The sequence below is a fragment of the Sus scrofa genome, chromosome 1 (genome assembly GCF_054392235.1).
Source record: "Sus scrofa isolate SSC_HxYL_T2T_F1_AM1 chromosome 1, Sscrofa_HxYL_maternal_Yorkshire_Landrace_v2.0, whole genome shotgun sequence".
Taxonomy (NCBI): domain Eukaryota; kingdom Metazoa; phylum Chordata; class Mammalia; order Artiodactyla; family Suidae; genus Sus; species Sus scrofa.
Genome location: NC_139383.1, coordinates 11009983 through 11032744, shown reverse-complemented (window position 1 = coordinate 11032744; position 22762 = coordinate 11009983). Strand labels below are relative to the sequence as shown.

The 22762-nt window shown below is 37.2% G+C and overlaps 1 long non-coding RNA gene across 9 annotated transcripts in view; it reads right to left on the bottom strand.

The window, feature by feature from the left end:
* Positions 1-22762, bottom strand: part of LOC102161179 (uncharacterized) — a 708589-nt gene that overhangs the window by 5672 nt on the left and 680155 nt on the right. For 8 of the 9 annotated variants that reach the window (XR_014844208.1, XR_014844205.1, XR_014844201.1 and 5 more), the window contains one exon: positions 18411-18527. This is a non-coding gene — a long non-coding RNA (uncharacterized LOC102161179). Of the gene's footprint in view, positions 1-18410; positions 18528-20221; positions 20374-22762 lie in introns of all 9 variants that reach the window. The other variant, XR_014844206.1, reaches the window with a different exon arrangement.

Below are 22762 nucleotides of genomic sequence, written 5' to 3'. Positions count from 1 at the left end.
TAACTGCCCTCTTGATAACTCCCCATCAGCAGCCAATAAAAGACTAAAGAGGTGAAAAGACTCTAGAGTCTGGGGCAGATGCTGCTGCAGTATTTAAAATAGCCTGTTGAAAGGATACAGCAGAAAGATGAGCTAATATGCTTGTCCCTTGAAGCAGCCCTGTGCAAACTTTTCTCTCTGCTTCAATGTTTCTGTCTTATCAAGACTCCGCCTAAGAGGGCTCCATCCTTCACAGTCTGTTCTTTTTTTTCCATTTTTTTGCCTTTTCTAGGGCTGCTCCGGCGGCATACAGAGGTTCCCAGGCTAGGGGTCGAATCACAGCTGTAGCCGCTGGCCTACACCAGAGCCATAGCAAAGCAGGATCCGAGCCGCTTCTGCAACCTACACCACAGCTCATGGCAATGCCAGATCCTTAACCCACTGAGCAAGGCCAGGGATCAAACCCGCAACCTCATGGTTCCTAGTCTGATTCGTTAACCACTGAGCCGTGACGGGAACTCCATTCACAGTCTGTTCTATAGGAATGGAATTTGTTCATGTGTCTTTGTTTCCTTCCTCCCTTTCTAATCAAACTGCTGCAGGAACTCAAGTTCTCCCTCCATCTGCTACCCACTGTTGATCCACTTCTCAATGGAAGGACGGCAACCTGACTCCTAGCTGCATGAACCAGTTTTAATTCCTCATAGGGCGGTTACATTTTGCCATCCATAGAGGGGGTTAAATGCCAAAAACATGATCATTTGCTCCAATAATATTTAATCAAATGCCTTTAGATGTTGGCAAGACACTTCCACCAGAATTAAGCAATTTTTGAACACACTTTTTAAATAAAATAATGGTGACCCCCCCTTTTCACGGCATGAAATGCTTGACTAATGTTAGTTAAGACGGAATGAACCTGTCCTTCTTTAGAAATGGCAGTGGGAGGAGGTCAGGAAGAACTGATTTGCCCTGTAGGTCTGGTGTCTGGACAGTATGTCTGTTACAAATATGTTTTGCTTTTTAAAAATATGGAGTTCCCATGAGATACCACCTCATACCAGTCAGAATGGCCATCATTAATAAGTCCACAAATAATAAGTGTTAGAGGGGTTGTAGAGAAAAGGGAACCCTCCTGCACTGTTGGTGGGAATGTAAACTGGCACAGCCACCATGGAGAACAGTTTGGAGATACCTTAGAAATCTATACACAGAACTTCCATACAACCCCGCAATCCCACTCTTGGGCATCTATCCAGACAAAACTCTACTTAAAAGAGACACATGCACCCGCATGTTCATTGCAGCTCTATTCACAATAGCCAGGACATCGAGACAGATGATTGGATTTGGAACCCAAATGTCCATCGACAGATGATTGGATTTGGAAGATGTGGTATATATACACAATGGAATACTACTCAGCCATAAAAAAGGATGACATAATGCCATTTGCAGCAACATGGATGGAACTAGAGACTCTCATACTGAGTAAAATGAGCCAGAAAGACAAAGACAAATACCATATGATATCACTTATAACTGGAATCTAATATCTAGCACAAATGAACATCTCCACAGAAAAGAAAATCATGGACTTGGAAAATAGACTTGTGGCTGCCTGATGGGAGAGGGAGGGAGTGGGAGGGATCGGGAGCTTGGGCTTATCAGACACAACTTAGAATAGATTTACAAGGAGATCCTGCTGAATAGCATTGAGAACTATGTCTAGATACTCATGTTGCAACAGAACAAAGGGTGGGGGGAAAATGTATTCATGTAAGGATAACTTGATCCCTTTGCTGTACAGTGGGAAAATAAAATAAAAAAAATAAAATAAAATTACACTGAAAAATTTCAAAAAAAATAAAAATATGGAGTTCCCATCATGGCTCAGTGGAAACAATCCGACTAGGAACCATGAGGTTGCGGGTTCAATCCCTGGCCTCACTCAGTGGGTTAAGGATTTGGCATTGCCGTGAACTGTGGTGTAGGTTGCAGAAGTGGCTCAGATCCTGTGTGGCTGTGGTGTAGACTGGCAGCTACAACTCCGATTCGACCCCTAGCCTGGGAACCTCCGTATGCCGCAGGTGCAGCCCTAGAAAGACAAAAGACAAATAAATAAATAAAAATATTGTCGCAATGCTTAAAAGACATAGCCAATTTCATTTCATCTTGTTTCTTATATACTTACTGGAAATATACAGAAGAGCAGTTGATCAGGAATTAAATGATTTATAAACTGACCTGGATGTCAAGACAATACTTTTTAATACCATTTCTGTAATGAAGTTTCGAATATCAAATTTCCGCAAAGGCTTTTCGTTTGGACTCTAGCAATTCAAAGGATGACCATAAGACTTTAAGTCTTACATAATCTTTATACATACATATATATAATCTATATATATATTTGGTTTTCTCTAGCTCTTTCAGAATAGAAACCATGTGCTACAATTCTATATATCACCCACAACGTCTAACTCAGACCTACATATAGGAAAGTGTAAAATATATAAATGTCCAGTCACTGCAGTGTATCAATTACTTTTCTCCTCTATTTTTTGCACCTTTCCTCAAAATCAGCAGCGGATTAAAAGGGGGGGGGGCTTTCATTTTTAGCCAAGTTTCTGTACTAGCTTACAAAAATAGAGTGAAAAGTCTATATTCGTGATAGTGATAAAAGACGAAATAAGTAAACTCCTACTTCCTCGCCTATAGTAATAAGGTTTACTTTTTATGTTTCCATTTAAAGTCTTTCTTTTCCTGGATTTATCCAATTCAGGCTCTTGGTTCTTGATCTTTTTCACTGTCAGCTGAGTCCACAGCCCTGAGCTTTGTCCTCCTGAGCATTTCTCAAGGCTGGTCCACATGCCTTCCATCCATGAAAGGAGCCCTTTCCGCCAAGGGATGTACAGGTGACCACCTGGCACTTGGCTGAAGCAGAAAGAAAGTGAGCCCCATGTGTGGGCTCGGCCCACCCTTCTGCCAAAAAATTACCTCCTGTGGAAAAATGTGTGTAACACCTCTGATTTAGAAATGCCTCCAAGGACCCATAGGTGGGGAGATGGCAAGTTTTCTCAAAAGGAATTAGGGCAAAACGATGTAGTGATAATAATGACTTTCCCTGCCTTTTTGCACAAATAACCCTAAAGGGAGACATGAGGAAGTGGATGGAAGGGAATATGGCTTTACAGCTGAATGTCTGTGGTCTACACCTGAGTTGAATCTTAACGTCTGGGTTTTTCCCAGAGTAATTAGGTTAATTTCAACGACTTCCATGCTCACTAACCTATGCATTCCAAGGTATGAAAAATTTAAGAATATAAGTGTGTTCCTTTAAAAACATACATCTTTCTCCTTAAGAAAGGGAGAGGGGAGGAAGAAACACACACAATTATAAAAGTGGCTCTAAAGGAGACAGGGACTAAAAGTCGGGGACTGGCGAAGGTTGAGATTCTGTTTTTACCTGACTTGGAATGCTGCTTTTGGCAAATCCCCTGGATCCCCTGCCTCAGTTTTACCATTTGAAACATGAAGGTAATGATCTTTCCCACAAGATGATGGACAATGTGTGCAGTCTTCACTTATACTAGACAAGCACTTCACAGCAACATCATTATTATTTAACAGTAAAGTGTGCTCAGAGTTGCTGAAATCTATTGAAAATATTCTGTTGGAATCTAGCGGCATTCAGCCAAATACTATTTAAGGCCCATAGAGCGAGTGCACCACTTTTAGCTCTTAACCTCACTAGAGATGGCAAAAATAATTAAGACTAAACTTAACCCACACTGGAAACTTCAGATAAAATTAGGAGCCAGAGAGAGGGGCCGTTGATTTCCATAAATAAGTTTTGAGTGTAAAACTTAAATGACCTAAAAATAGTAGGAAAGAGGAGCATTTTGGTCCTCAGGCCATTTACTGATTTCATTTAGATATATTTTACTTTACTGCTCTCTCTCTCTCTCTTTTTTTTTTTTTAATATTTTTATGACCACACCTGCAGCATATGGAAGTCCCCAGGCTAGGAGTCAAATTGGAGCTGGAGTGGCAGCTGCTGGTCTACGCCACAGGCACAGCGACACCAGATCTGAGCCATGTCTGCAACCTACACCACAGCTCATGGCAACACCAGATTCTTAAGCCACTGAGCAAAGCTGAGGATCAAACCCGTGATCTCACGACACTATGTTGAGTTCTTAACTTGCTGAGCCACAGTGGGAGCTCCAACTCTTGAAAAAAGAGAAAGCAAAAAATAAAGGGAAGAGTCTATGAAACTGATATGACCACAGGTGTTTCCTTTTAAGTCTCAAGTTTACTTTTCCCAAAAAAATGACACTGTTGTGGTCTGAATGTTGTGTCCACTCCCAAAGTCATATGTTGAAATGTACATGCCCAGTGTGACGGTATTAGGTGATGGGCCTTTGGAAAGCACTTAGGCCATGAGGGTGGAGCCCTCATGAGTGGGGTTAGTGGCCTTTATAAAAGGACCCCACAGAGCTCCCTAGACATGCCTGACATGTAAGGACATAAAGAGAAGTTGGGAGTCTGTAATCCAGATGACGGCCCTCACCTGACCTGGCTGGTACCCTGGCCTGAGACTCCCAACTCCAGAATTGTGAGCCATAAATTTTGGTTGTGTATAAGCTACTCAGTCTGTGCTATTTTGTTATAGCAACTTGGATGGACTAAAACAGGTATTTATATGAAACAGGACAATCAAACAGGAACCAATCAACTGCTGATAATCTCTGCTGGTCTATAGCTTAGTGACTTTGACAGTATCTGTAACCACATCACTTGGCTAAATAAGAACCAGTGAACAAGATTTATTTTTAAATTTCTCTTTTGGGCTGGAATCCTTTCTTCAGAAGAGCCATTTTATGGTTTGGGACAGCTGTGGTGGCAGTTCCCATATATGATCATAAGAGTGCAGGTTTCTCATAGATATAACTCCTGGAGCAGGAAGCCGTTATCACACAGCTCAGAAATATACCAGCAACAAATACCGAAGTGTCTACCAGCCCATGCTGTGTCATTTTTTAAAAGTCTCAAACCATGAGAAATAATCATATTTAACAATTCCTTTGAGAGTCTGTTGAAGAGGTGGTGGATAACTAGAAAGTACATTTTGTGTGGGATTCCAAATATGCCTGCAGCTTCATAACTACAGGGTTGTTTTTTTTTTTTTATAGTCCTGTCTTGGGAATGTTTTCTTTTTTCTTTTCTTTTTTGCTTTTTAGGGCTGCACCCTTGGCATATGGAAGTTCCCAGGCTAGGGGCTGAATCAGAGCTATAGCTGCCAGCCTACACCACAGCCACAGCAATGCAGGATGCGAGCTGTGTCTGCAACCTACACCACAGCTCACGGCAACTCCGGATCCTTAACCCACTGAGCAAGGCCAGGGATGGATCCTAGTTGGGTTCATTAACCGCTGGGCCATGAAGGGAACTCCCTCTTTTTAGAATCTTAATGGAGAAAGTTAATTCTTGTACCAATTATAACTTTTAAAAAGCTCATAGCATTTTTAAATATTTTTCAAAAATTTTGCTGCTTTAGTAATTTATAAATTGAGTCAAACCCTCATTATTTTTCAGAGCTTTGATCCCCAAAGTAGGAGGTGTAACAGATTGGCATAGATGAAGAAAAATGAGAATTTCTGTTCATACTTGTCTTATACCATTCTTTTAAAACTCTGTCTTTGGTATTTTTATTGTCTAGAATGTAATAATGTATTCAAAGTTTTTAATGGATGGAACACACTGAGAATTACAGGTATATGAGTGAAATATAAACATGAAGATGCCATAGATTTTTTTAATGGGATTGTTTCTGCCTCAGTTCAGGCTGATATTTCAAAATATTTTTAAATTTAAAATTTAAAATAATTTAAATAGTTTTAATATTTAAAAAAGAAATAAAACAAAAATGCACAGGGCAAATAGTATCATATTCACAAATGCAGAATGCCAAGGCTTTAATAACCTTGCAATCCCGAGGTGCAAGGTTATTAAAAGGTTGAATGGAAGGCAAGAGGAAAAGCTTGGGGGCTGCTATGTTATTCTTTTCTCTCTACCTCCATGGAGAACCAGTAGGACTTGTTTTCTCTTACGTGAAACCAAAGGAGAGATTTCAAGGTGATCACTTTGCAGGCTGCATTTTTTTGGTGTTCTTGTTGTCTTTTTAGGGCCGTACTTGCAGCATATGGAGGTTCCCAGGCTAGGGGTCCAATCCGAGCAGTAGCCACTGGCCTACACCACAGCCACAGCAATGCCAGATCCAAACTGTGTCTTCGACCTATATCACAGTTCTCAGCAATGCCGGATCCTTAACCCACTGAGTGAGGCCAGGGATCGAACCCACATCTTCATGGATACTAGTCAGATTTGCTTCCCCTGAGCCACGATGGGAACTCCTGCAGGCTGCATTTTTATCCACTGTGATTTGAAAGACAGTGGATTGGTGTCTGAATCATGCTTGTAAAAAAATGTTTAAGACTTTGACATTTGACAAATATGATGAACTGAGTATTCTGAAACTCCATAGAAAATTCTCAGTAATATGTCATGAAAGAATGCATGCTGTACATGCACAATGATGTGATTTATCCTGAGGAACCTTCTGAGCTTCTCAGTTCTCAGGTGCCTCCACCCACCAGGCCACATAAGGTTTGCTTCGAGGAATCCTGTTAAGCTGTCCTGCTATGTTTTAACTTCCCTAGCCTCCCAGAAGGATAAGAGATGGATCTTTCATCCCAGTAGAGGAATTATCTGTCAGACTGAAGCAAGCAATTCTTCCTTGTGTCTACGCATGCATTTGCTAAAGTTCACAGACTTTCCCAGGGGACTCTAGAAGTCCTGCAGCCTTGTCTTTAAATTAGATTGTCCTTGTCTTCTGGCCTCTTTGTCCAAGTTTGGATGTTTAGAGGGACAGCCTTCTCTAAGCAACTCAACTAGGAATCACACAAAGGCCAGAGACACTGAGAGGCAGGCTAATGGGGTTGTGAGTTTCAGTTGGAACAAGTGCCCATTGTTTATACAGTTGTGCTGGTGCAAGAGGGAAAATGACTGGGTGAGTATTCCCAGTGTCAGTAACTAAAATAGATACTCAAAACTGTCAAAGACATTAAGAAACTATTAAAATTAAAAATGTATATCATTAAAATTGAAAATCCAAAGGAAAAGTTTAGTATCAGATTGCATAAAGCTGAAGAAAGAATTAGTGAATTATATCACATGTATGGAGAAATTATCCAAAAAGAAGCAGAGAGACAAAGAGATTGAAAGCATGAAAATTGAGACCTGAAAGATAAAATTATCCAGCAGTCACTTAATGGGCGTTTCAAAGAAAAAGAGGATTTGAAAGAATGGGAGGGAGAATAAATATTAAACTGTATAATAGCTGATCGTTTTTGAAAATTGTTTAAAGATAAATATTCAATTTTGGGACATTTAATGAATTTCAAATGGGATAAATATAAAGACATAGACCTCTCTATAGATACTAGAGCAAAAATGTAGATTACCAAAGACAAAGAGATGACACTAAATGCAGCTAGATTTTTTAAAAATTCACACACAGAAGTATAACAATTAAACTGAAAAACAGATGACTTCTCAACAGTAACACTAGAAGTTAATAGAATAAATCAATATCTTCAAAGTGCAGACAGACAATAATTATCGATCTAGAATTTTATATTAAGAAAAACTTTTAAGAGGAAGGATGAGATACATTTTCAGATCAACAAGAACAGAGGTCACCACCAAAATACCTTTACCAAAGAAACTTTTAAAGGACATACTTCAAGAGGCAACAATGAAAGCAGAGAGCGGCCCTGAGATATATGACGGCACTGTGAATGAAATAAATGTAAACATGCCTGTAATCTAAACACTGATACCATGGACCGAAAAATAGTAACTTAAATAGGTGGAGTTTAAAACTCAATACAATCCACCTGTCACACAAAACCCATGCAAATTATACAATTTGATGTGTATTTACAGATATGTACAAGCATCACCACTGTCAATTTTAGAATGTTTCTCTTAATTATCTCAAAAAGAAGTCTCCACAGATACAGAGAACAGATTGGTGGTTGCCAGAGGGGAGGGAGTGTGGGGAGGCGAAACCGGTGAAGTTGATCAAGAGATACAAGCTTCCAGTTATGCCTTGTTTATTTTAACAAGTCCTGGAGATATAATGTACAGCATGGTGACTATAACTGATAATACTGTACAGCTTATGTGAAATTGTATCTTAATTATATACATTTATATTAGTCTGTATATTTACATGTATAGAGAGAGAGCCTCATACTCTTTAGCTATCATCCCTTTTATCCTACCCAAGTCCCCACTAGATGAAGCAACCACTAATTTACTGTCTGTCTCTGTAGATTTGCCTATTCCATACTTTCATATGTATGGAACTTTATAAGAGGCTATGTTCATTTTTTTCACGTTTTCAAGATTTATCTATGTTGAAGCATTTATCACCATTTTATTCCTTTTAAGGGCCAAATAATATTTCTTTGCATGGATATACCACCTTTGTTTATCCATCCATCTGTTGATGGACATTTGTGTTGTTTTCACCTTTTTTGCTGTTGTGAATAATTCTACTATGAATATTCATGTACAAGTTTTTGTGTGGACATGTTTTAATATTTCTTAGGTATATGCCTTTGGGTGAAAGTTTTAGGTTTTATGATAACTATATGTTTAATCTGTTGAGGAACGGCCATACTATTTTCCAAAATGAGTGCATTCCCACCAGAAGTGTGTAAAGGTTTTAATTTCTTCACATCTTCACCAACATTTGCTATTATCTGATTTTTTTATTCTAGCCATCCTAATAGGTATCAAGTTATAGTTCATTTTGATTTTCATTTTCATTTTCCTAATTCTAATGATGTTGAGTGTCTATGTGCCTATTGGCCATCTTTATATCTTTGGAGAAATGTCTATTCAGAAATGCCTATTAATTGGCCAATTTTTTAATTGGGTAATTTGTCTTTTTATTACTGAGTTGTGTATATATTTTAGATACAAGGCCCTTATGAGATATATTATTATTATTATTATTATTTTCGAAATTTTATTTTTATTTTTTTGACAGAATAAAATACATATATTTAAACACAATTACATTCACACAGATTATTATACCATGGATCTTAAGAAAGAGATTAAGTGACTCCCTCTGGAGAAGTGGAATGGAAAATAGGCTGAGACAAATAGGAAATTTATTCTACACTTTATCCCATTTTGTATGGCTTTCATCTTTACTATTTAGTATTATCTATAACATTTCAATTTTTCTTTAAATATTAGCATTATATTAAACTTTTCTATATTATGCAACTAAAATTTATAAAGAAGAAAGCCTTATATACCATTAACTATTTTATATAGCATAATAAAAAGAATAACTTAACTGGTAAGAATAACAAAAATAATACACCCTCTGAAAATAAGTAAAATATAAAATGCATAAGTTGGTTAAAAAACAGTGTAACTATATAAATATGTTCTCACAATTTGTTACATCTTATTGATTCTTCAGTATAGGTATTACACCATTCTAGGTGTGTGATAAACAAGACATTATAGACCTTACATTGTACCATGGAGAGAAATGGTTATTAATAATATGATTGTAGAACTGTATTATTTAATTATACAGTTGCATTATTTAATTATAATTATCATGAATTCTTTGATGGAGAGGAAATCAGAATAAGATCTAAGAAGACTTCAGCATTCCAAGAATGATGTCAAATGACCCCCTTCATGGTGGATTATGCACTTATTTACTATGAGATATATTTCTTCTCCAGAGATTCCTTGTTTGTGTATCAATTGTAGATTTTTGGTTTGCAGTTATTCTGAAGTTTTGATATGAGTCTTTATATATGTGAGATTGTTTTAATTTATTTGCAAGTTCATCTCCAGTGTCCTGCATTTGTACCCACCTCTTCTCATGATTTCTGATTTTGTTGGTATAATTGTGCATGGATGATTTCATATCTTTACTGTATATATACCTTTACTAGTGAGCCTTGTCATTTGTGGAATTTTTGTTTCCTGTTGCTGTCTTTTCTTTTCTGCCCAGAGAAGTTCCTTTAGTATTTGTTGTAAGGCTGGTTTAGTCTTGCTGACTTCTCTCAGCTTTTGCTTCTCTGTGAAGGTTTTGATTTCTCCTACAAATCTGAATAAGAGCCTTGCTGGGTAGAGTAATCTTAGTTGGAGGTTTTTTCCTTTCATCACATTAAGTATATCATGCCACTCCCATCTGGCCTGCAGAGTTTCTGCTGAAAAATCTGCCAATAACCTTATTGGGGTTCCTTTGTATGTTATTTGTTTCTTTTCCCTAGCTGCTTTCAAGATTTTCTCTTTGTCTTTAATTTTGGTCAGTTTGATTAATATGTGTCTCAGTGTATTCCTCCTTGGGTTTATTTTATATGGTACTCGTTGTGCCTCCTGGATTTGAGTGAGTGGTTCCTTTCCCATGTTAGGGAAATTTTCGGCTATTATCTCTTGGAATATTTCTTCTGTCCCCTTCTCTCTTCTCCTTCTGGTACCCCTGTAATACGGATGTTGGAGCATTTCACGTTGTCCCAGAGTTCTCTGAGACTCTCTTCATTTGTTTTCAATCTTTTTTCTCTTTTCTATTCTGCATCCATAATTTCTTCTAATCTGTCCTCCACCTCACTTATTCGTTCTTCTGCCTCCTGTATTTGGCTGTTAGCTGCTTCTAGTGAATTTTCTATTTCTGTTATTGTATTTTGCATCTCTTCTTGTTTAAGTTTTATATCTTGTATCTCTTTGCTCAGTGTTTCCTGAAAGTTATCCATCTTTGCCTCCAGTTTATTTCTAATGCCTTGCATCATCTTTAGCATCAACAGTCTAAAGTCTTTTTCCTGGAGGCTGAGAATCTCCTCATCACTTAGCTTATTTTCTGAGGTTTTTCCTTTCTCCCTCGTCTGAGTTATAGTTCTCTGTCTTTCCATTTTTATAGGTTTTTGGTGTGGTGACCTTTTTACAGATAATAGAGTTGTAGCCTCTCTTACTTCTGGTGTCTGCCCCCTTGTAGCTGAAGTCAGTATGGGGGCTGGCTGTAGGCTTCCTGATGGGTGGGGCTGATGCCTGCCCACTGGTAGGTGGAGCTGATTCTAATCCCTCTGGTGGGTGGGGCTTAGTCTCTGGATGGGATTAGAGGCAGCTGTGTGCCCAAGGGGTATTTAGGGGTCTTTAGGTAGCTTGTTTACTGAGGGGAAGGGCTGTGATCCCACCTGGATTGTTGTTTGCCCTGGGGCTTCTCAGCGCTGACTGACGGGTAGGGCCAGATTTTCCCAAAACGGCCACTTCCAGAGAAAGGCAGCTGCTGAATATTCCTGAGAGCTTTGCTTTCAATGTCCGTCCCTCACAACAAGCCACATTCACCCCTGTTTTCCCAGGATGTCCTCCAAGAACTGCAGTCAGGTTTGGCCCAGATTCCTATGGAGACCTCGCTCTGCCCTGGGACCCAGTGCACGTGAAAGTCAGTGTGTGCCTTTTAAGAATGGGGTCTCTGTCTCCCCCAGTCCTGTGGAGCTCCTGTGCACAAGCCCCACTGGCCTTCAATGCCAGATGCTCCAGGGGCTCTTTCTCCCAGTGCCAGGTCCCTGCATGTGAGGGTTTGATGTGGAGCTCAGAACTCTCACTCCTGTAGGTGGGTCTCTGTGAACCAGTTAGTTTTCAGTCCGTGGAGCTTCCCACCCCAGAGGTATGGGGTTGTTTATATCACGAAATCGCCCGTCCTACCTTTTGATGTGGCCTCCTCTTTTTCTTCTGGAGTAAGGTATCTTTTTTAAGGTTTCTGATCCATTTGGGTGGAGATTTCTCAGCCTTTAGTTGTGAATTTTGTTGTTTTTAGGAGAGAAGTTGAGCTCCAGTCCTTCTATTCCACCATGGAGATATATTATTTACTAATATTTTTCCCATTCTTTAAGTTGTATTTTCTTTCTTGATTATGTCTTTTGTTTTTAGTTTTTGCTTTTTAGGGTTGCACCTGCAGCACATAGAAGTTCCCAGGCTAGGGTTTGGATCAGAGCTGCAGCTGCCAGCCTACACCACAGCCACAGCAATGCGGGATCCGAGCCACATCTGCTAACTACACCACAACTCATAACAATGCCTGATCTTTAACCCACTGAGCGAGGCCAGGGATCGAACCTGTGTTGTTATGGATACTAGTCAGGTTTGTTAACAGTTAAGTCCTGATGGGAACTCTCTTAATAATGTCCTTTGAAGCACAAAATTTTTAATTATGATCAAATGCAATTGATCAATTTTTTTGTTGTTGTTGCTCATGTTTTGGTGATATCTAAGAATCTTTCACCAAACTCAAGGTCTTGAATATTGCTTCTAGTTTAATAGTTTAGTTCTAAATTTAGGTCTTTGATTTATTTAGGGGTTAATTTTTGTATATGGTATGAGATATAGCTTCAACTTCATTCTTTCTCATGTGGTTATCCAATTGTCCTATTACCATTTGCTGATTAAAAAACAAAAACAACAACAACAAAAAAACACAAAACCTACTCTTTCCATAGAATTGTCTTGTCACAAGACAAGAGGCTAATCTTATGGGGGTTCTTTATTTTTTGTTTATCTGAGAGTGCACTAGAAACAGAATTTTAGGTTGGTGGGTTTTTTCTTTCAAGACTTTTAATATTTTACTTCATTTTCTTCTTGCTTGCATGATGTCTAAAAAAAAAGCCCAGTGTCATTTTATCTTTGCTCCTCCAGAAGCAATGTGTTCTTTTCTCCCCCTCAGGCTTATTTCAAACTTTTCTTTCTGTTTTTGGTGGCTTCAGTTTGAATATGATATGACATAAGTGTAGAATTTGGGGTATTTAACCTGTTTTGTATTACCTGAGGTTCCTGGATATGTGGTTTTGTGTCAGTCATTAATTTTGCAAAACTATCAGTCATTATTATTTTAAATATTTTTTATTCTATTTATTTCTCTCTTGTCTTTCATATGTGTGTTCCATTATACTCCCATTATAAGTATGTCACTCCTATTGTATGTATGTCACAGTTCCTGATATTTTGTCTCATATTTTTCTTTTCTTCTCTTTGCATTTCACTCTTGAAGTTTCTAATGACATTCTTAAAAAGTTCACTATTATTTTTATTACCTTCTGTTCAGTCTATTCCAAGCCATCAAAACCATTTCATATTTCTGTTACAGTGTTTTTGGTTTTGAAAATTTGTCCTTTGATTCTTTCTTAGAGTTTGCTTTTCTCTGCCTATATTACCCATCTTGAATGTTCTTTGCACTTTTTCCATTAGAGCTTTTAAGTATATTAATTATAGTTATTTTAAATTCTAGTTCTGATCATTCCCAAATTTCTGCCACATCTGAATGTGTTTCTGATGTTTGCTCTGTCTCTTCAAGCTGTGTTTTTGTCTTTTAGAATGGCTTGTAATTTTTTTTGTTGTTGATGTCGTTGAAATGTAGATATGAGGTAGGCTATTGACTCTATCTATCTATAGGCTAGGCTTCTGCTCCAGTAAGCTGTGATTCTCTGTATTTGCCTGTCTCTCCATTTTGAGGCAGTAGTTTTTTCTGTGATCACAATCTTCTGATAGATGAAGGAAGGAAGGAAGGAAGGAAGGAAAGGAAGGAAGGAAGGAAGGAAGGAAGGAAGGAAGGAAGGAAGGAAGAAAGAAAGAAAGAAAGAAAGAAAGAAAGAAAGAAAGAAAGAAAGAAAGGAAAAAAGGAAAAAAGAAAGAAAATAGAGATAAGTAAATGGAGCCAAAAGCTGGTTCCTTTAAAAAAATCAACAAAATCAACAAACTTTTAGCTAGTTTGAAGGAAAAAAAAAAGAATATTCAAATCACTGGGATCAGAAAAAAAATAGGAAGCATTGCTACCAACCTTACATAAATTTAAAAGGTTATAAACATATTATTAAAATAGTATCTTGAAGAAAATAAATATGAGTTCAGTATTACTTCTCCTTTTCAAGAATGTTTTGGCTATTTTAGATCCTTTGAGTTCCATATAAATGTTAGAACTAGCTTTGAAATTTCTTTGCAAAATTCTGATGAACTTTGATTGGGATTATGTCAAATCTGTAGATCAATGTGGAGAAGAGTTATCTTTAAAATATTGACTATTCCAGTCAGCGATGTGCTGATAAATGTTTAACAATGGGGTCTCTGAGAGAGAGTAGGCCACCAGTTCAGAATATTTGCTAATTTACATAGTGTAAATATTTCCACCATGATTGATAGTAACCTACCAACATGATGTCACTGAGTGTGTAGTAAGGAATAAGGAATGTGTCGTGAGCCATTCTAAACCTTCAGGAGGTCAACATTAATTTTAATCCACGAATGTGGTATTTTTCTTTATTTATTTAGGTCTATAATTTCTCTAAAAAGATACTTCGTAGTTTTCATTGTAGTTTTGCAAATCTTTCATCGGTTTTATTCTTCATTGATATTTTTATGCTACTAAAAATGGTATTATTATTATTATTAACAGTATTTATTTTATTTTCCACTTTTTGATGGTATACAGGAATATACTTAACTTTTGTAAATGTTGAGGATATTGAGCAAGTGGAACTTTGGTATATTGCTCATGGTTGTCTACAATGACATAACTGCTTTGGAAAACAATTGACAGTTTCTTATAAAGTTAAATCTACATTACTCTATAAAATAGCAATTCTACTTTAAATATTATCCAAGAAAAATTAAACCATATTTTCCATAAGAAATACTTCTACAAAAATACTTATAGATTTTGCCATAACAGCCAAACTGGATACAATTTAGATATCCATCAATAAGAAATGGATAAACAATCTATGGATTAATCATACAATGGAATCTTTCTAAACAATGAAAGCAATGAATTACTGATACATTAAACAATCTCAAAGACTAAAGACACAAAAGGTACTATATGAGTACCTTTACTTTCAACCCCAAAACAGGCAAAATTAATCTACCTTAGTATTAATCAGAAACGTGTACCTTTAAATAATGGGTTGGATTTGACTGGAAAAGGGCAAATAGGAACTTTCTTTATTGAAAATGGTCTATATCGTACTTTGTGTGAGGGTTGCACGAGTGTATAAATTTGTCAAAACTAATTAAATGGAGCTGTTTGTTTCTGTGCACTTTTTTGTATACATACTACACCTCAGCAGAGCAATACTAGATGACTTATTTAAAAAATATATAGCTTCTTAATGTAATGAAGAACTGTGAAGCAAATGATGGATATACAAACAAATTTCAAAAGCAACTGTGATGGTTGATTTTAAAAGTCAATTGTCAAGGCCAGGGTACCCAAATATTTGGTGCAAGATTATTCTAGAGGTTTTTGTGAAGGTGTTTTTTAGATGAGGTTAATGTTTAAATAAGGAGACCTTTAGTAAAGCAGATTACTCTCCATAATATGGGTGGCCTCATTCAATCAGTTGAAGACCTTACTGGGGGAAAAAAAAAAAAAAAAAAAAAGACTTCCCCGAAAGAAAGGACAATGATGCCAGCAGAAAGCCATTGGACTAGAAAAGCAACTCTTCTCTGGGTCTCCAGCCTTTGGTCTTACCCTGCAGATTTTCAATTTGACAAGCCTCCACAATCACATGAGCCAACTATTAAAGTAAAAGTCTCCCTCCCTATTTGTACACATCCCGCTGGTTCTGTTTCCCTGGAGAACCCTGACTAATATACCAAGTGTTAACTAGAACAAAGAAAAGTCGGTTAAACACTAAATCCAGGTTTTGCTTTAGAGTACTTGTTGAAGGAGCTATATTTATATGGTGCTTTTGGTTTATATGGCTCAAGAGAGAAGAAACCAAGTCCAGGACCTGCCTAAAGTGAAGACTCTAATAGAGTCTAATATATAGACCTTCAAAAGTCTATATATCCTCAGTGTTAACATACATTAGAAATAATAAATGGACCTTCAGACCATTGGAACTTTCAGGGAAATTGCCTCAAATATTGCATTTAGAATTGAGAGGGAAAATATCTGCCCTGAGAACCTGTAAACAGCTAGCCCTGAGAGAGTTTACAGCTTGAATTTGTAATACTCAGTATGATCTGAATGAAACCTTCAAACTAAGAATTCAGTATAAAGTGATTCCAAGCTAATAGGATTCCCAGGTTGTCTGGCAAAAGTACAAATCATTTTGGAGGAACTCCCTTCAACACAAACCTCAATGAAATTACATTATTCAAGTTCAAGAGATTTGGGAACAGTGTAAAAAATAAAAATAAGGAACAAAAGCTGAAGCAAACGTGCACAACAAAATAAGGCACCAAAAGAAAAAATCAGGAAACGCAAATATTAGAGTCAAATACAAATCTATTAAAATAATGGAATTCTCAGACATGGAACGTAATATGGACATGTTCAATATTCTTAGAGAAATAAGAAACTAAAAATGTGAGTAAAGCCCAAGAGAGTATAAAAAGATCATATTTAAGAATAAAATTCCAGAAATAAAAAATACAAAAATTTAAACTTAAACTATTAAAGAAAAAGGAGTACATTTGGAGAATGGATAGAAGTTGTGGACCCTGTTTGTGTCTCCCCCAGACTCGTATGTTGATACTCTAAATGTGATGGTTTTGGGAAGTAGGGCCTTTGGGAGGTGATTAGGATTAGACCAGGTCGTAAGGGGCGGGACTAGTGCCCTTATAAGAATCAGGAGAGAGTTTGCTTCCTCTGTGCTCTCTGCCATTTGAGGATTGAGGAAATAGCCACCTGCAAACCAGGAGAGGGCTCACATTAGAACCAACCATGCTGGCAGCCTGATTCCAGAGTATGACATCAAGAACTACGGGGAATAAATTTCTATTATTTAAATGCCAGTCTGTGGTATTTTGTAGTAGCATCCTGGACAGACTAAGACAATAGGAAAACAGTATGAACAGTCATCGGAGTTCCAGAAGAAGATAAACGAGGATGGGGGAGAAACATTATATAGAAACACTAATATTTATTTATTAGTGACATTTGATGCTGACGAGTCAAAATCGAATGCCTAATATTCATAATTATTTTGAAATTTTGCTTTAGAAAGGAAATTTTCGCTTATTTCTTCAAGTCACTAATAATTGAAAACATTAATTTGCATTGATTGAAGGGAAGTAATTATGGGCATATACAGATTTAGAACTCAAAATCTCACAGAACTTTTGAACAAATACTAGTGGTTTTTTGAGTTTTTGCTTACCACATATTTATTTTCTAAATTCATCAATGAAACATTTAAAATAAAATATTCTTAGGAGTGTAGAAAGCATTAAATAAATATTCTGAAATTTCAGTTTCCTGAATTTGTAAAACTTTAGGCTTCCTTGAAGAAATTTACATTCAAATAGGTTTATTTTCTTTCTGTTATGATAGGTAACTTTCTCATTAAAGTTATAAAGTCTCAGATTCACAGGACAAGCCTGCGAGATCTATCTATCTATCTATCTGGAGTCTTATATCCTATTAATCCTTTTTTTCTTCAGCCTAATATCTTATTTACATGGAAAAATCATTAAATGAAGCAATAATGACACTAAAATTTACTAAAAAACATTCCTCTTTCTCACACAAAAGGATTAGATTTTTAAATGTGTCTTCATAAGCCAAATCAGGAAAGGACTTTATTTATAAGGAACTGGTGCAAGAGAGTTGAATGAATAGCTAAAGATTACACAATGCCTCAAACAATTTTAGAGTCACTTCTTTTACCACCTTGTATTGAAGTTATCAATACATATTAGGTTTTGAACCAATGAAGCATAGGGGATGGAAAAGGTGTCATTACTGCACTTACTGTCAACATACTATATGACTTAGGACAACACTGATCCAGAAACTATAAAAACATGCCTTTCTTTCAGTTGAATGAATCTGCAGATGTTATTAAGAGTGTTCAGTTAATAGCACTCATTAGAAGTCCTCAAGAGAAATGCTTTATGGAACATTATTAGTTCTGCAAAGACATACCAAAACAAACTACTGAGTGTGAAATATTGAAAGTAATAAATGAATACTTTGAAACAAGGTATTAAACAAATACTCTGTATATTTTGTATTGCTGGTACAGTTTAAAAACAGGAAAACACGAAGGCTTAATACTTGAAGAAGCCTGAGAGCCAATGTTTTTTCACTGAATGTTTCTACCTGTGAAGATTAGTGGTATTAAAATGGTGAATCAGTAAATGAATACACTCTGGATACTTTAGCTCCATGTTTAAAAAAAAAAAATGAGTAGCAAGGTTCCTGGATGTCCTTTGAAAAATTCTTTGTGTTGTCTTGCAGGCACTTCCGGGTTGTCTGATTCTCTGACAGTCTATAAGTTCTCTGTCTTTGACCTATTTTGCAACTCTGTAGAGATAAAAGTTACCTTGTAGAGGGCTGCTGGCGGTGACGATGTTTCTGGTTCAAGGTAACGCAAATGGTCCTATTCATAGAAATGGAAATGAGCTTTGTTTCTTGGAGATCGTCACTGATTTCTTCCCACCTGGAAGAGACGATTCCAAACATTACATGTTATTGTCCTTTGGCTCTTGGATCAGTTTGCTTCTATTAGTAAATTCATTTCAGCATTCCTGATTGCCTATGTATGAGTCTTTTCTTTGGATTCTCATTTGAACTTAACGTTTTTCTGAATCCCTCATTAATTGATAAACTAAATAAAATCTTTGACGTGCATTCATTTCATTGTTTCATGGGAGTCACAATTTTACCTTTTACAAAAAAAAAATCACTTAACAATGTGAATATATTCCAGCTGCTCATTAAAGTTTTAAAAATTATTTCGCATATATTCTGTTCAATTAATTAGACAAGGAGGCCATTAGACTGGTTTGAATGCCCTAGCAGCCTATGCAAACAACCAAACCAAAGCCTGAAAACCTAAAGATAACGAATCACAAATGACCAGCCAGCCTTTCCCAAAAAACCCAAACATGCAAACTACAGCCAATCAAATAATTTCCTTGCTTTGCTTTCCCTTTGCTATAAAAGTCTTCCCTTGGCTCCTGTGGATGGAGAGCTCCTAGACACTTCCTGTTTGGCACTACCTGAGAGCAGTGAATTTTCCCCCAAATAAAACTCTTGATTTTTTTAAATGGGCCTAAATTTATCTTTTAGTTCAATACTTAATATTTAAAAGCTTCCAGGAGTTCCCGTTGTGGTTCAGTGGATTATGAACCCGACTAGTATCCACGAGAACAGGGGTTTGATCCCTGGCCTCACTCAGTGGGTTAGGGATCCAGCGTTACTGTGAGCTGTGGTGTAGGTTGCGGTTGTGACTGAGATCCCATGTTGCTGTGGCTGTGGTGTAGGCCAGCTGCTGCAGCTCTTATTTGATCCCTACCCTAGGAACTTCCATTTGCCTCAGGTGTGGCCGTAAAAAAGCAAAAATAAATAAATAAATACTTCCATAGTATTTGTATGTTAGGAAGTTCCCTTGTGGCACAGTTGGTTAAGGATCTGGTGTAACTGCAGCAGCTAGGGTCACTGCTGTGGTGTGCAGGTTCCTGGCCCAGGAACTTCCACATGCTGCAGGTATGGCCAAAAAATATGTGCATATAAATGTATAAATATATACATATATATCTTTATCATGTTTATAGACAAAATGAAAACATAATGAAGATTGTTTCACTAAGCCCCATAGACAAAGGGGGCTCATATAACTTTTGCTCAAATTAGAATATTTTGAAAGTGCAACAGGCACTGTGAATAATTGTACTGACACAATTGATTGAACTAGAAAAGGCTTGGAAAAAACAGTATTGTCCTGGACAAACCACAGTCATTCTAAATATAAATGACCCTAAGTGCCACCCTCCCCCCGCCCGGTCATACCAGCATGCCATACAAATGTTATTTTCTATGAGTGAAAAGTGTAGGAAACTATTGCTGCAAAACTTTACAGTATATGAACATAATATAGTTCTATAAAGTACTATAATTTACTAATTTTTCTGTTGGTATTTAGGTGGTTCTTAAATTTTTACATTACAAATAATCCTATTTGGAGCATTCTTATTGATGCCTCCTTGTAGGCACATGGGAGTTTCTCTAGGGTTTACATCCAGGAGAATTACCATGCTCAACTTTTTCAGAAGCCTGCTATTTGTTTTCCAAGGTTGTTTCATTTATTTACGCCTACACATCAGTGTTAGAAATGTTCCTTAAAGTTCCCACCGTGGCACAACAGGACTGGCACCATCTCTGGAGCACTGGGATGCAGGTTCAACCCCTGATCCAGCACAGTGGGTTACAAAACTGCAGTGCAGGTTGCAACTGCAACTTGGATCCAGTCCCTGGCCTGGACACTCCATGTGCCATGGGGTGGCCTAAAAAGAAAAAAGAAAAAAAAAGAAATATTCCTTTCTCCACCTCTTTGCCGACACCTATTAATAGTAGACGTATTAATTTTTATTAATTTGATGAGTCTGAAATTGAATCTCATGCATCTTTCCCTAACCATAGGGAGTTTAAATATTTTTCAAGTATCTTCCACCTATTCCCATTGCTTATGTGAAATACCTATTTATTTGTTTACCTTATTTTCTTCTAACTTATTTTGCTTATCTATTTCATATTGCTTTGTGGAATTTGTTCAAATACTCTCAGCAGCAAAATTTTTTCAGTCACATTTGCTGCAAATATCTTATCCCACTTTATAATCCTCCTCTCTTTATGGATTGTTAGATATAAAGAAGTTTTTAGAAATGTTGTCAAATTTACCAATTTCTTTCTTTATGGTTTGTGCTTTTGGTATCTTATTGAGAAATGCTCTCGCATCCTCAGTAATAAAAATATTGTGTTACATTTTCTTTCAAAACTTTCAGAATTTGCTTTTCACTAGCAAATCTTTAAGCAACCTAGAATTTATTCTTATTCAGAGGTAATACGTGGTACTGATTTTAGTAACTTTTTTTTTCAGTACATTAATAACCAGTTCTCCCAGTTCCATTTATTGCTCATCCCTTCCCCACTAATTTCAAAGGTCAACTCTGCCACAAATCAAGTTTCTATGCATGTGTATTTATATTTATATTTGTATCCTCTGTTTTGTTGGTTGGTGTATTTGTCACTCCATATGGCAATAACACATGGCCTTAAAATAGATTTTTAATGTATTTCGATATCTGGTAGGCAAGCCCCTCTACTGTTTCTTCTTTAACCTCTTGGGGGTATTCTCCAACCTCTGATTTTTCCATGTAACTTTAGGATAATTCTGTCAAATTCCCTGCAAAAGAGACTTTGCATGAAATTCCATCCAATTTATAGATAAACAAACATATTTCGGATATTAACACTTGCTGTTAATGAACATGACGTATTGCTCCATGTATTTTGGCATTTTTAAATGCTATCCTTTCCTCCAAAAAGGTTACATGTGCATTTTATGGGATTAATTCCCAGTTACCTTATATTCTTTATGCCATTGCACATTCTAACACTTTTGTAAAATTAAATTTTCTAATTCTCATAGCTATTGTTAGAATTACAATTGACCTTTGTATGGTGATCATATGTCTAGTTAATCTTGCTGAATTCTTGTTAATTAAGTCCATAGGCAAGAAAGATAGAATGTGTATTTTCTCCATTGTAATGAGGATCCTGGATGTGATGGGTACACATTAAACTCAAAATGTAGAATAAGGAGTTCCCATCATGGCTTAATAGTCAACTAACCTGACCAGTATCCATAAGGATGTGTGTTTGATCCCTGGCCTCGCTTAGAGGGTTAAGGATCCGGCATTGCTTTGAGCTGTGGGTGGGAGACCCGAACTGGATCCCAAGCTGCTATGGCTGTGGCATAGGCCAGCAGCTACAGCTTGGATTTCACCCCTAGCTTGGGAATTCCATATGCCATGGGTGCAGCCCCAAAAATACCAAAAAAAAAAAAAAAAAGGTATCAGTGCCATTTCAGCTGGTAAACAGTTATGAAGGCATTAGCTTTTCTGCAGTGACTACAAATGAGGCGCTAGATCTGAACCTGGCTTGAAAGGTTATAGAAAACTTTGTGCTGTAACAGCTTGATGCCGGAAAGATGGTACCAGAATCCGAGTTCTTGTTCACGCAGTTGAAGAATGAACTCCAGGAACACACAGGCAGCAAGCAAGCAACGTCTTTATTACAGGAAAGCAGAGAGCTCCAGGGCTGCTGGGAGGGGGAGAAGAGCCCCCGCTCTCTATTGCCCTATAGGGGTTTTCATCGCTAAAGGTGGGGGGTACCAACATGGGGTCCAGAAAGATGTGGTTTTTCCCATTGGCCTTGCCCAGTTACCTATATCTGCCCTTGTCCAAGAGAGGTCTTAGGGGTGGAAATGTCCTGTAAGTCTCAGAGTTTCTTTGCCCTTTTCTTCCTGGAAACTGAGTCACAGGGGATTGGGGATTAATGCCCAACTGGGCAGAGGTACACTCCCTATAGTAAACAAGGCCTGTGGGGATGTTACTCCCTGGAGCCCTTAAACCACAAATGTTAATCAATAGCCATATCAAAGAATGCATCGAAGCCCGTGCTCCTACACGGACCATCTGAGTTATTATTCTGCCTCAAATTCAGAGTAAAAGTAGTATGATGCTGCCACTCGCAAAAGTCCCTGCAAATTTTTGATTCAGCAAGTGACTTCCTGATCACTATAAAATATTACTCATCAAACATGTCTCAGGGAAAAAAATAGTATGCATCCCATGCTTTTTCTGCTGTTATAAAAAACAAACAAACAAACAA